An 11,619-nucleotide genomic window follows, 5' to 3' on the forward strand; every position below is an offset into this window, starting at 1 on the left:
ACCAGGCAGGGGCAGAAGGGAAGTGGAATTCCGGAGGGGCGGGGTTTGGGTAGCTGCTGTGCCCTGGATGTCCCTGGCTCCCCTATCTATCTCTGGGGTTTAGGGAGTGAGATGGAGTTCTTACCAGCTGCTCTGAGTGCAGTGGCTCCTGGATGACTCAGGATTCAGTTTCTCCACAGGACAGGAGCAGACCAACTCTGTGTCTGCTCCAGCCCAGAGTTAACTAATAATATTAATATTATTATAATAATATTCCCTGGATGTAAATTGTTATTCATCATATTTATGGTTGGGGCTGGCTGTGTGGGGGTATCTACTTTTTTTATTAATCTTTTTGGTAGCCAGTTAGCTGTGCCTTCTGTGGTATCAGACAGGCATATCAATCCTCGGCCCCATAAGGGAACTGGGTCTGGGCCATTCCCTTTAAGAGTAAGAGGTTCCTTCTCCATATCTATGGCAAAGTTTTTTTGGTCTCGGTGGTGCAAGAGGCAGACATCAGCAGATTTGCCATGAGCTTTCAGCTTTAGAGAGTTAAAAGTGAACAAGGCATGATGGAGAGAATTTCAGGGGGACTCCTTCTGGGGGGGTACCATTCCCCCTCTTTTGTTTTTAAAGCCAATTTTTCAGAGTTCTTGTAAAATCACGGCAGAAGCGCCAACAGTCGCTCCTTCCACACTCAGAGAGTCATGAAGACCCTATTTAAGGATATATAAATCTATATTGATAATCTTTTGTCAGAGGACTGTTATAGCACCACTGACAACTAATCAGACTATATAATATATCGATTAGTAATAGCTTCTACTTTTTGTGAGATTACCTCTCTTTTGTCAATTAATTGTTGAGGAAAATTAGGGTTTACATCTCTCTTGAGAATATTGAACAGAGACTTAAATTCTTTTGTGGAGAGCTTAAAATAGGATCTTAGCCAATTAGCAACTCCCAGAAACTTTTGAAAATAATTTAAAATAAGTAAACTCTCTCCTTCCCTCTCTCTCTCTCTTGTTTTTTAGACCTTTTATCTGTGTGTTTTTTTTTTATTGGATATTATACGTGTTTACCTTTCAATGTTATCTCCTCTCCCATTCTCCTCTAAAACCCCTTATCCCATACCCCCTCCTCCTAATTTTTGTGATGGTGTGCTCCAAACATCCTCCCAGTCCCATCTCCCTGCTCTCGAATTCCCACACAGTAGGGGATCCAAACTTTTGGGGACCATGGCCCTCCACTTTCACTGAAGTTTAACAAGGTCACCCTCAATTCCTTATACAGCTGCATGAGTCCCTCCCTTCGTGCTCTCTGGCTGGAGGTTTAGACTTTAGGAGCTCTGGTTGAAACTTTTGATACTCCTTCTAGAAAGGACCAAAGCATCTACACTTTAGTGTTCCTTCTTCTATGTGAGTTTTATGTGGTCTATGCGTAGTTTCTTAAAAATTGTCAGCTTTTGGGCTAATATCCACTTATCAGTGAGTGCATACCATGTATGTTCTTTTGAGATTGGGTCACCTCACTTAAGATGATATTTTCCAGCTCCATCCATTTGCCTAAGAATTTCATGAACTCATTGTTTTTAATAGCTGAGTAGTACTCCATTGTATAAATGTACCACATTTCCTCCATCCATTCTTCTGTTGAAGGGCATCTGGGTTCTTTCCAACTTCTGGCTATTATAAACAAGGCTGCTTTGAACATGGTGGAGCATGTGTCCCTGTTGTATGTTGAAAAATCTTTTGGGTATATGCCCAGGAGTGGTATAGCTGGGTCCTCAGGTAACACTATGTTCAATTTTCTGAGATACCGCCAGACTGCCTTCCATAGTGGTTATACCAGTTTACAATCCCACCAACAGTGGAGGAGTGTTCCTCTTTCTCCACATCCTCGCCAACATGTGCTGTCATCTGTGTTTTTGATCTTAGCCATTCTGACTGGTGTGAGGTGCAATCTCAGTGTTGTTTTCATTTGCATTTCCCTGATGACTAGGGATGCTGAACACTTCTTTAGGTGCTTCTCAACCATTCAAGCTTCCTCAGTTGAGAATTCTTTGTTCAGCTCTGTGCTCCATTTTTTAATAAGGTTCTTTGATTGTTTAGAGTCTAATTTCTTCAGTACTTTGTATACCCTTTATCAGATGTAGTGTTGGTGAAGATCTCTTCCCAATCTGTTGGTTGCCACTTTGTCCTATTGACTGTGTCCTTTGCTTTACAGAAGCTTTGCAGTTTTATGAGGTCCCATTTGTCAATTCTTGGTCTTAGAGCACAGGCCATTGGTGTTCTGTTCAGGAACTTTTCTCCTGTGCCCATGTGTTCCAGGCTTTTCCCCAGTTTCTCTTCTATTAGTTTCAGTGTGGCTGGTTTTAGGTGGAGGTCCTTGATCCACTTGGAATTGAGCTTTGTACCGGGAGATAAATATGGATCAATTTGCATTTTTCTACATGCTGACCTCCAGTTGGACCAGCACCATTTGTTGAAAATGCTATCTTTTTTCCACTAGATGGTTTTAGCTCCTTTGTCAAAGATCAGGTGACCATAGGTATGGGGGTTCATTTCTGGGTCTTCTATTCTATTCCATTGATCCTCCCACTTGTCTCTGTTCCAATACCACACAGTTTTTACCACTATTGCTTTGTAGTACAGCTTGAAGTCAGGGATGGTGATTCCTCCAGAAGTTCTTTTATTGCTGAGAATAGTTTTCACAATCCTGGGTTTTTGTTATTCCAAATGAATTTTAAGATTGCTCTTTCTATCTCTGTGAAGAATTGAGTGGGAAGGGATTTCTTTAAAAAAAAATAAAATTACATAATATGGCAACTTGCTTAAGATAATTAATTCACAGCATGACTAAAGACAAGTGGATTATTTGTAGCCCAGTGTTAAGGTGGATGGGGAAAGGTAGTGGGCACCATAGACAAGAAATTGTTTTCCCTTAGCAGAACAAAGCAACACTAAAAATGCATTAAAATTCTATAAGTAATTTTTAATTTTGTCTTATTTCTAATGTTTTAATATCCTAACATTAATATTAGTATATTAACTGCATAATATTACATATTAAACTATTTGTTGTGACTACATTCTATGTCAAATTTAGAAACTAGAATTTTGATATACAATTATATTAAAATTTGCACAGGATATAGTCTTTTTCTACTTCAAGTATTATATCCTTATAAATATATTTATTAAAGAATTGTTTTTCAAAAATTAAATTAATTAAATGTATATTGGTGTTTAACATTCATGCATAACTGTGCACCACTACCAGTCCTGTTATTCAGAAAGGCCAGAAGAAAGTATGAGATCCCTTGTGAACTGAGTTACACGTGGTTGTGATCTATGTCTGCTGGAAATTAATCTCTGATCCTCTGGAAGAACATTCCATGTTCTTAATAGCTAGCTCAGTAGTCACTCCTTACTTTAATCGTTTTTAATTATATGTATGTGTATAGGGGACAAGCAACTCTAAGTTCAGGTCCCCACAAAGGTCAGTGCTACTCAGCTTTCATGCTGGGATCTGTGGTTCAGTCCAGTGTAAAGAGCAGTTTATGTTATCTACTGACTCATCACCAAGTAATGAATGTTTATTTTAACGTTTTACTAATTCAGTCATCAGGAGTAAATAACATTTCTTTTTATGTTTTGTAGAATTCATTATGAAAACCTATTCCATGAAATTAATGGTCATGGGAAAATAAAATTTTTCTACTCTGTGGGAAGCCATAGCAAGTTCTTACTCTTGGCAAACACGCTTGGCTCTCCTATTTACTGTTCTTCTTTCTGTTTACCTTTCATGATTCACTTGCTGTATTTTCAGTTCTCAGAGCTTCAAATAAGGCCTCATAGCAATCCACTCTGGTAATCCTTCCTCCTGACCTTTAGATTTAGCCAACATCCTGCTAGATAGACGTTTTTAGAACCCCTGGTAATGGCAAGGCTTTGTGAGAACAACACGTATAACCTAGTTAAATCCCACAGCTATAGCTAGTTTCCTCCACCTGCAAAGCCCCCCTTTTCCTTCCTGCCCCTCTCCATATCTTGTTTTTAGAGTATATAACCGGTGTGAACAATAAAATCTTTGCCATTTTGAACTGACTTCTTGACTTGCTTTGCCTCTTTATTTTCTCGCTCATCTCAGTCCTCTCCACAGGGTCTAGGGGTCCCACTTGATTGTCCAGCTGGACTGGACACTACTATGTAAGGAAATATAAACAACCTACTGAATTTTTTTTTAAAAAAGCCACCTTGTGGCTAATGATATTGTCAAGTACACAATGTCTTCACTTAATTTCAGAAGTACATGAAATTTCATTTAATGAGTAAACAATGCATACAGTTTCTAGGACTCAGTATTTACTGTTCTGAGGATTTAGTGTTTTTTTTTTAATATTTTATTTAACATGGCCTCCATCGTTTTCTCACATAAATTACAAAATCTGTTGAACTAATGTCTGTGATTTTTTATCCCAAAGTTTTTGTACAGATGCTAAAGTGGTGCTATATTGTTAATATATATAATAGTCACTTTTAAAAAAACCAGCTTGCAGTTCTACACATAGCCGGTTTAGATAGTCAGGAGTCTGGAAGACTGGGAAGTCACTTGTTTTCTGCATTTTGAGAAATAGTGAGTTTCTATAATAGTCTTTATAAGCTACAAAGACAATCTTGTTTGATAAAGTGAGAATTACACTTATCTGTGAGTAAAAGGATAAGTATTTATAATATAGTTAGAAATTGTGCGAGGTTAGCAAAATGTTTGTAGTATGTTCTCCTGTAAGGTTTATGATCATATTAGTTCCAGGCAGTTGTCTAGGTTTCAGTGCAAGGTAGTTGACTAACTTTTCACTACCAGGCATGATATGCCTCCTGTTGAGTGGGCCTTAAGCCCAATTAGATAGCTCTTGGTTATTACCAGGGTATGAGTGAAACTATTACACTGTTATATGGCCATAATATAAATAAAAATTTTAATGTAACAGAACATTTTAAAGTTCATAATACCTTGATTTGTAGGTATTTAATAATTATTTAATTTTCCTTGAAGAAAAGTTGAATTTTTGTTATACACACTAAAAATGCTTTGGTTTATGCTTACAGAGTACTATGATCAATTTTTATTTATGAGCATGCATTCAAAGAAAATGAAATCAAAATGCTAAGATATTAACATACTCTCATGTATTGAGTCACTACTCACAATACCTTATATATGAAATAAGTTCAGTACACATTGAAAGAGAATAATGTAAGTGAAATGTATGTACATGTGTATATGCTCTGTATATGTACTACAAGTGCTTTTAAATATACATGATCATTAAGTTACTATGTAATAATTAAAAAGAGTATCTTTTCTTATTGTTGATGAATGAGTATGAAGGATATAAAGAATGTGCAAAGGAACAGTGGCACACAGGCTCATTTCAAAATTTTCTTCAGTAACTTATGAATTGATTCAGTGATTGTTTTATTTTGAACTGAGAACATAAAATCCAGTTAACCACAATTAAAGATAATGTAACATTTACTACATGTTTTAATAGGACATTTTATTCTAATTAACAAATAATGTTACCTCCTAAGTGTTTAATGTGAGTAGATTATTGTTCCAAGGTATGGTTGAGGGGAAGGTTTGTATTGTAGATATGTGGGGGAGCTGAAGGCATCAGAAATATACTAGAGAGAGAAAGAAAGAAGGAGAGGAGAGAGTGACAGAAAGAGACAGAGAGAGGCATAGAGAGATAGAGACAGAGAGCTAAAGTAGGGTCAGGATGAGAGGTGCTGAGAGGAGTCACATGTGCTGATCAAGCCTGGAGACCACTGAGTGCTTTGGTATGCTAATAGGCACTACAGAAAGCCATTTGTCCAGGGTTTCTTTTAAGTCTGACACCTATTATAGGTTACATATATTCTATATAGATTTTAATATGGGATACTATGAAGTATACTTTTCTAGGTTGGAAAAACTATTTCTGGAATCCTTTATAAAAATGTTATGAAATTTACTATAACAAATCACAAAATATAATACAATCATGACCTTAGAACTGCTTTCAAAATACTTAATAACTATAATATTTATAATATGTGTTACTTTCTTATGTAGAAACCATTGAATGTATAATGTAAGTGTTTTGTCTAGTTAAACCATTTCAAGGTTTATCACTTATACTGCTGCACTGTGGTATATATCTGTGTCTTATTGCCATATTACAGAAATGTTTAAGGTCATTAAATGCTTGGAAAGCATAGCAATGTTTAAAATATTTTGTAATAGGTGCTTTCAATTTTCTTTTAACACATGTTTTTTTTTTCAAAAACTCAACATATGCTCTATTATCTATTTCAAAGTTATCTGAAGTAAGAAAAAATTAAATTACATCACTGAAGTTAAAAAGTATTTTATCACTGTTGCTTTTGACAATATTCCAAACTGCCCTTGAATACTAGGCAACCACAACTTTAACTGTCATAGCTACAGTGGGAAATCATAACACATTATGAAGATCATTCTTCAGGCCAATAGACATATATATATATATATATATATATATATATACACATATTCACACACAGAATGGCTGGAGCAAAGCTTGAACAAGCAGGCTTCAAGCATTTCCCACATACATATACATAAATATATACATATGTACCTATATACACATACCTGGTTTGTGAATGGAACAAAGTTACAACAGGCTCCAAGCATTTTACACACATAGATGCATACATATATACACAAAATGGGTAGATGGAGGAAGCTCCAATGCACATCCAGATAAGCTTTAAATAAATAAATACATACATACATAATACATACATACGTGCATACATACATACATACATGCATACATACATACCTAGAGTTAGACATATGGAACAATGTTCCAAACCACTCTTGCTCAAACTTTACACATATACACATACATGGTGGGTAGGTAGAAGGAGCAATATTCCAAACCAAATTTTGTTTTTTCTCCTGTGGTTTACATATCCCAGAAAAATCTTTCAAGCAGATAAAATTATAATGTAATTACATGTTAGCTTTCTTTTAGTGAATGAGTATGAAAGAACTGTGTTCCCTAGTTCCTTTACAAAAAATAACATAACTTTTCATCTTAAATTATAGGTCAAAAACCAGGATGTGGAGTAGAAGCACTGTCTCAACAGCTAATATTTGTTTAGATTGCTTTTATTTCTTTGAATTGTTTTAATTATCAGAATGAATGTGGTTATGCATTTGTCGGTTATATTAAAATTGCCCTGGGAGAGAGGTCAAGCTACATATTTAATGATTTCTAGTTATTGGAACAAGCACATGCTATTTTGGGAGAGAGACTCTGTATTAGTGTTGACAAGAGAAGAGAAAAGGCCCTGGACGCCTTCCAGAGTTATATGGATCAGATATGATAGGAAAGATGACATGAAGATCTTAAAATATTTGAGTAAATCAAACAAGGCAGGTAAATTGATTTGCTGATTCCTTCACATGGGAATAGGCCAGTAACAGGCTTAGACATAAAAATGTCTCCAGCCAAAACTTCAGCTAAAATGAGGTAATAAATCTCATTGGTTATGAAATCCTTAAGATTCTTCATGCCCACCTTCATATGACATGAATAAAGATTTATTACAATTAGTTATTGATAAAATTAACTCAAAAAAGACCATTGTCTTTCAATTGCTCCAAAATGAAGCAAAAGTTTATCCTTAACTGATCTGTGCCCTCTGCACAATCCATATGAACATCTTAATGGCACCACATTTTTGCTTGTGAGATACATACAGAATGTGAAGCTTTGCAACATTCATCCTCAGGGATGCTAAATTGACCTGCTGTTATAGTCCTCTGCTTCCTGATGCTGTCCAGAGTCTTGCTTCCAAAACAGCTTTGGGAATTGATGGTGATTCCTGATCATCTCACTTCATCCAACCTTTCAGAGGAATCCAGTAAGAACTTCAGTAAAGTCCTAAGCATTCTAAGCATACAGAGACTGAATAGTAGAAGCCAAAGCTAGCTTTCTTAAGTCTAACCAGCTTTTCTAATTTTTCTATCCCTCCCCACCACTTTAAAGAATTTCTTATCACTCCTATTCAGCAGGAAGAAGCCATGGGAGTTGTCAGCACAATTCCACAGGTTTGGGTGTCTGGTAATGGTTATTTCACAAATTATAGATAGATTGTTGTTTTAAGGAATCATTTGGGAATGGTCATAATTTTGAACAGGCAGGAAAATAGGTAGGATGGATTACTAAATTTATTCTTGAACAATGCATTGTGTACCCATAATCTTCCTTTGGTAGAAATCTTCATAATAGATGTAAAACTGAAGTTGTAACTTTTTACAATGGTATAGAATTTATATATTGATACAGAATTAAGGTTTTCATAGTTATAAATCTGTATACTGATACAAAGCTTGAAATTAATATTGTTACTCTAAGATAGTCATTGTGCCTATGCAGCTCATTTAAGAACAAGATGATTAATGCAAGTTGTGGGTCAATAGTAAACTTATGGTTAGGTGAGATTTTAATTTAATTATAATAAAGTGCTTTCAATCTACTCAAATAGAAATGAATAAACATAGCTAAGGTTTAACAGTTTAAATATACTTTATGTAGATAGTCTTTAAAAACATCATCAGTCCACGGAATCTGTCATTTAATCATTTCATTATTGACTAGAGCCATGTATGCTCTTGACATTACCCTGTTCACAGTTCAAAGAAGATACTGAGCATCTTTACTTCTAGGCAATGTTGTTTATCTTTGCATGGTAGGCGTGGAGCAGAAATTGGCTATTTCATCTTCAGACAAAATACTGTCCAAAATGGACAAACAGATGTGTGATAGTCGACTACTAATCTCTGCCAATACAGGGTAGTTAGTCCTTCATATTCCTACTGCACTTCTCTTTCTGCCAGGTGGCTGTGGGCAAAAGGCTAAAGACAGATGTTCTAACATTACAAGAAATTAAGAGACTCTCAAGGTAGTCAACTGTCTCTATAGTTGTTTAAATTTGAGAAGCTGTGTTTGGTTCTTCCTATATGCCCAGGTAATATTCAATTCATTCTCTGATTTCTGGTTGGGATGAGGAATGATTATAGTTCCATAAGCAAACTTAAATGTTTAGCACTAATTATATGATATAGAATTTAAAACATGGTTTTCAAATGGTTTTATAGGCTAAAATCAAAACATAATTCAATTTATGTCAGAGATAAGAGGATTTTTTATTTTTTATTTCTTTGGATAGAAAAGGTGAGATGTTTGAGATTGGTGCAAGTGCTTCACATCCGCTTGTCCCTGAGTCAATAAAGATGCCAGTTGCCAGTGGCTGAGCACAGTGTAGGATACACAGAGATGTGTGGGTAGTACACAGGGAGAATCACCAGGACTGGAAAAAAGAAGAAGAGGACACAGTAGTAGCAGGAGATAAAGCAAAGAAGCCAAGCAAGCTTTCAAGTAAGTGGCCACTGGCCGCACCCTGATTGGGCCTGAGATAGCAGGGAAAGGTCTAGGAGTGCCCAGCTTTTGAGCTAGCCAAGGCAATTTAAAATTAATTGGTGTACTCATAGTGTGTGTGTGTGTGTGTGTGTGTGTGTGTGTGTTTATTTGTGTTTTCCATTCATGCATCCAAGATAGCTCCTGGGCAGGAGCTTGCTTGCGACCACCTGGGAGCACAAAGCAGTACAGTCAAAAACTCATTGCTACATATGTCCTTTTTAATCTGAGTTATGTCACTCAGGATGATATTTTCTAGTTCCATACGTGTGTCTGTAAAACTCATGATGCCCTCATTCTTAATAGCTGAGTAGTATTCTAATGTGTAAATGAAGCATATTTCTGCATCTATTATTTTTCTTGGGGGATATCTGGGTTGATTCTAGCTTTTGGCTAGTACAAATAAGGCTGCTATGAACATAGTGGAGCATGTGGCCCTATGGTATGGTGGGGCATCTTTTGGGTATATGCCCAAGAGTAATAAAGCTGGATATTGAGATAGATCTATTTCCAATTTTCTGAGCAACCTCCAGATTGATTTCCAAAGTGGTTGCAACAGTTTGAAATCCCACCAGCAGTGGAGGAGTGTTTCTCTTCCCCCAGATCCTCCCTAGCATGTACTGTAGCCTGTTTTTGATCTTAGCCATTCTGACTTGTGTAAGGTGGTATCTCAAGGTCATTTTAATTTTCATTTTCCTGATGACTAAGGACTTTGAACCTTTCTATAAGTGCTTCTCAGCCATTTGAGATTCCTCTATTGTGAATTCTCTGTTTAGTTAAATACCCAATTTTTGATTGGGTTGTTTCATTTCAGGAAGCTGCGAGCAAAAATGGGTATAAGAAATCAATCATCACCAGTCCAGACTTAGGGAGAGTCACGTCATCCACTGCTGCCACTGTTCTTGTCCCCTGACCATAAATGTTCCCTAGCTTAACTAATGAGTGTGTGTTTCTGAAATTCAAATTGTTCCCTATAGTTCTCTACACCTGAGCCATTAGAAAAAAATCTTAGCCTATCTTCATTAACAATTTTAACTTTCCAAATGTTTTCTAAGGGTGGAGTTAATTGCTGAGAATCTGTATCTCTAAGGCTTAAACTCCATAAAATATCCAGTCTTATTCATAACAATTTTGTTTTGATGAACATAGATTATTTTTAAAAATGTTGTTAGTTGAATGAGAGTCTAAATATCTGCCACTTGAGAATATGACCTAAAACATAAGGAATTAATAATTAAACTAGATGTATATTAGTCAACATTAGAAACTATGTTTTAACTGAATTATTTTACTTAGAAAAATAATAAATATTTGTGACAAACCTTTAAAAGCATCTATTTGGAGGGTTTACAAGAAGTTTGAAAATATTATAAGTTTCTATAACTATGTATTTTCACTGATGTGCTTTTGAAATGTGGCTGAATGATCTTTTTGTATATTTTTCACCTAGATTCCAATTACTTTCCATATATGCTTCCCTATGGCTTTTCATTTTCCCACAATTTAACCTGAGAGTGTCTCAGCATGGGAGACTGCTGTTTATTTGTAAGTTTAGCTATTTTTCTCTAGTAAAAGTGGTTTTCACTTTGTTTGCTGTATGTCTGTGTACGATATGTTTTCCCAAGAGAATGATGAATGAGAAAATATTAACTTCCGTTATGAATTTACATGTAGAATATTATATCTTACCTCATTTATCCAAGTTCAAATACTTGAATACTTACATAAGAAGCTTAATTAAAAACATGTCCACCCATGTACACCCTTGAGTCCTCCTTGTTTTTAGCTTAATTGTGTGTGTGGATTGTAGTGGTTAATTTAATACCATTGGCTCCTCTTTGGATTCCGAATATGTAGTTACCACTCTTTCTTTCTATGACTACATAAAACGTGATGTATTTAGACTTCTTTAACTCACTGTGGAGCTCCATAAGCCCACAGCTTGCTCCATGGCTTTGTGACTAAGGGCAAGGATTGACACATTCAAGGTGTTTGATTGAAAATACACAGTGCTGGTGAGACAGCACAGTTGTTGAGGGATCTTACTGTCAGAGAATGGAGTTTGGTACACAAAACCAACCTGTCAGTTTATAATTCACTATCATTTTATTGCCAGGGGA

Source organism: Grammomys surdaster, unplaced genomic scaffold (assembly GCF_004785775.1).
Source record: "Grammomys surdaster isolate TR1022 unplaced genomic scaffold, NIH_TR_1.0 257, whole genome shotgun sequence".
NCBI classification, from domain to species: Eukaryota; Metazoa; Chordata; class Mammalia; order Rodentia; family Muridae; genus Grammomys; species Grammomys surdaster.